A 4345-nucleotide genomic window follows, 5' to 3' on the forward strand; every position below is an offset into this window, starting at 1 on the left:
TTGAAATACTTGATCACGTTAAAAAGTGATTCTATTCTTGTTAACGAATATTAGAATAATTTTTCTTTTTTTTTTATTTATTCTACTTTATATTTCTTATATATATATGTATTTCTTTTATATTCTTATTTTTAATGTTATTTCTTTTTATTTTTATGACGAGCACAAAATCGGTATAACAGGAATGAGTAATAAAAAATTTACGTTCCTAAAGAAAAGATCAAAATTTCGACCGGCGAGAAACATACTTTCCCAGCCTTCTCCTCCCCCACCTTCTCCTCATCCTCATCCTTCTTCTTCTTCTTCTTTTTCTTCTTGGTCTTCTGTTTCTTCTTCTTTTTTACATCACACGTTAAATCGTAGGAATCGTATCGTCCTTCCAAGAAAATCTAAAGCTTCGTTTAAAGGGTGACGCGTACTGCACGCTCTTTAAATATTTAACGCGAGACTCCATCTTTAACGTTGGCATGACCGACTCTATATACGTATGTGTTTAACTATATATGTATGTGTGTAGGCGTGTAAGTTTCGTCGGTGATGTACTAAACATACGCACACGTGCATAGATCGACCCTCGAAACGTTTAATACCACCGAGATAGATAATGCGTTTATTTTTCATTCATTTTCTATTCGTATGATCAATTTTAATATATGATTAAACAAAAAAAATACTAATTACACATATTTTCCATAAAGTTATTAATTATTCCAACAAAAATTCTTGAAGAACGTTCGCCGAAGTATTTGGGTCGTTCGCGATAATACGAAAGGAAAAAAAAAAGGAACCTAATATTCCAGTATAACGCGATGAAATATGATTCATCAAAGTCTAGATTAAATATTTATAAACTCTATCGTAATATGACAAATAGTGTTGGCAAAACTTTCTACGACATGGTTACATGGTTTAACCTTCGACTGCATGGGGAAATTAGCGTACTTGATACCACCTATCCATCACGATTCTTTATTTTATTTCAAATTATCTTCTCGTCGAGAAATGGATAGTTTTCAAATTTGAAAAAGAAAGAAAAAGAGAGATAGATAGATAGATAGATAGAAAAAGAAAATCACACGATAGTTGAACGAGATTTCACGATCAAACGAGTTATTCTAAGCCGTAGCTTAATAGAATGAGGAAGAGTAGGAGGTGATGGAAGATGAGGGAGGAGTAGAGGAGAAAGGAGGATCCAACAACGAGAGTAAAATTGCGACTTATTAAATAGGTTAAAGTTGCAAACGCGATAACGATAGTAATTAGAATCGTACGTCGAGAGAGGTAGGGATATAAAGAAGAATATGTGTGCACGTGTGAGTTTTATGTATATGTTAGTGTGAAAGAGAGAGAGAGATAGAGAGTAAGCATCTGCCTGTCGTTAGATTCGCGAACTGGCGCCACGTCGTCCACGAAGTCCCTGGTGACCTGGTTGGGATGGTTGTTGTTGGGAAGAGAACGAGAGATAGTAGATCGTTGTAAAGAGTGTACAAGAGAGAAAGAGAGAGAGAGAGTGAGTGAGAAATGGGAAAAGAGAAGAAGAGGTGAATGGTGCGAGTGAGAGAAGACAGGCGATAATGAAATCCATTATCGTGTTGGTCGTCGCGTCGTCGTCGTCGTCGTCGTCGTCGTCGTCGTCGTGTCCGTCCATCGTCGTCGTCGTTGTCGTTATTATTATCGTAACATGCATATAATGCAGTATAATACGAGTCGGCGTGATCTCCGTGCTTAATACAGCCATTGCACAAACTCACATTTCCGAACGGCGCGATTATAAATCTTATTACGATCGAACGCGTATACGGGATTATGAATGTTGTAGATTTAACATTTGTTAAGTATATATTTTTCATATACATTGACATATCTATCTCTCTCCCTCTCTCTCTTTTCTTCTATCTTTATAAACCTCGTTTCTTACTCTTTATCTTTTTCTTTTTCTTTTCTTTCCGTGGCATGCATCTAAGCGTTCCCATACGCACACCTGGTTATATTCAGGTCTCTCGTTTTTTTTACAGATCCCAAAGAGCTGTAATATTTGTATGACCACCACACCACTGCTACCACCACCACGTTGAACTTGCATCTTCGGCGAGGAACAACGTGTCCTCGATTAAAAAAATCTTTTATCGCGGCTCTCGTGGTGGAGAAAAGTCAAAGGACTAATGCACATTGCAACTTCATCTTTCTTTCCTTTCTTTTCTATTATTCTTTCACCCCCATCCTTTTCCTCTTTTTCTTTTCTTTTCTCGCAGACATGCATGCGTGCATTTCGGGACTTTCTTAATCTGCCGCGTAAATTCGTCAACGATACAAACAAACAAAAAAACGGAATAAAAAATAGACTTTACTTAATAAATAATCTGTCGTAAAAAAAAAAAGAAAAATTGTCTATATTTTTAAATCGTACGGATTTCTCTTCTGATTATTTCTCTATTTCGATGTTTTACTTCCGTCTCGTAACCAACAAACCCCCACGATTTTTGTCCCGTACGAGAGAGACGAGAGAATTCTATTTTTAATGTATATTTAATGACGAGTTATTCCAAGTTATCTGCCTTTTGTTTGTTACTACGAAAGATCTTCTTTGTTTATCTTTCTTTACATTTTCGTTTTTGCTTTTATATTTTTATTTTTTTTTCTCTCTCCCTCTCTTTACCAACCACCCGCCCCTTCCTTCCTTCCTTCCTTCCTCCTCCTTCCGCTCCACCATCATTTTGCCATTTCTTTCTTTCTTCCTTTTACTTGTTTTTTTGTTTGTTATTTTTTTTTTTTAAATATATATATATATATATTTTTTCTTTTTCGTTCCTTCCTTCTCGTATGCGTGGTTTCTCTCGTTTACCGTCGAATAGGGGGAGATAATTTGGAGAAACCGATACCGGCGGCGTACAAATATTTATTTTTTGCGCAGACACACTGTGCCGTATATAATATTGTAGAAGAGATATAGAGTTCCTCGTCGTATGATAATAATAAACGAAGAAATGTTTATCGGCCGTGTACGGTCGTTTCACTATTTGTACAGCGGTGCATCGAGGACGAGTCGAAATAAATATCGTCGTTGTCTCTCCTTGGACATTATTATAATAGACGAGAGAACTCGTTACGATGTGTAGTATGGTTGATGTGTGTCTGTGTGTATATATGGGTGTGTATGAGAGAGAGAGAGAGAGAGATTGATTCTATCTTTTATTCTATTCATTTTCTTCATCCTCTCATCATTCGTCCTATTATTTTTTCTATGACGAAACTTATCAATTTGTTAGCCGTGAGCATTTTTGGAAACCGATCTATCCGAACTATTTATTCGCTCGATTTGCAAGATAGTCGTTGACCGATTAACGAAACGTCCATAACTATTCTCGCAAATATAATCTCTATTTCTCTCGTTTTTTTTTTTTTTTCATTTTTTACGTAACACTCGCCGCTTCTACCAACGATTCTACATCGTATTCGGTTCTCTCTGATAATTTTCCATAGACGGTGGCTTTCAATTATAATCGTGAAATCGAGCAAAAATACGTTTTCGTGAAAGGTGGGAGAATTATATGGTCGATATGAAAAAGAAAGAAGGAACGGGGTGATGAGGTGGAGAGAAGGAGGGCTTCAATGGGGGAGGGAACGGGGTAGAAGTAGAGGTAGAGCTAGGGGTAGAAGGGAGGAGAGAATATCGGTAGAGTTTTGTGAGATTGAAAGGGGCGTTGTAACTTTAAATAAGTCCGAGGTTTATTTCTCTCTCTCTCTCTCTCTCTCCTTTTTATTTCATTGCTCTTTCTTTTTCTCTTTCTTTTTCTCTTTCTCTCGTTCTCTGTCTCTAACACACTCGCTTGTTCTCGTTTTTGAACCAAGTCCGTGTGTCATATAGGATGTGTATGCGTATAAATGGTAGGAGAATAAACAAGTAATTTGTGCGGAAGAAAAATGATGTTACATTTATCATGAAAATAAGAGATAACTATAATTTATCATCGCCGAGGCTGGCATTCGGTCGTTATCTTTCACAAGTATAAATAGTTTCGGTATGGCCGCCTTTTATACATAGGGAAGTTGCACGACCACTGTTTTCTCCAAATCCATGCCTATGATAACATTTTTAACCCAAAATCGCGCGGGGTAGTGACATTTTTATATAACCTGGAATTGTTTAAATGTAAACGCGTAACGAGACGCAGGAGAAAAATTTCCAACAAAAAAAAATATATATATATATATACATATATATATTATAATGCACCTTTTTCTCGTTCAAACTCATTCTTTCTCTTTCCAATAACTTACTACTATTATAATAATAATAATAATAATAATAATTATTATTATTATTAGTATATATTATGAGAATGAT

The sequence above is a fragment of the Polistes fuscatus genome, unplaced genomic scaffold (assembly GCF_010416935.1).
Source record: "Polistes fuscatus isolate 324 unplaced genomic scaffold, CU_Pfus_HIC Scaffold9, whole genome shotgun sequence".
NCBI lineage: Eukaryota > Metazoa > Arthropoda > Insecta > Hymenoptera > Vespidae > Polistes > Polistes fuscatus.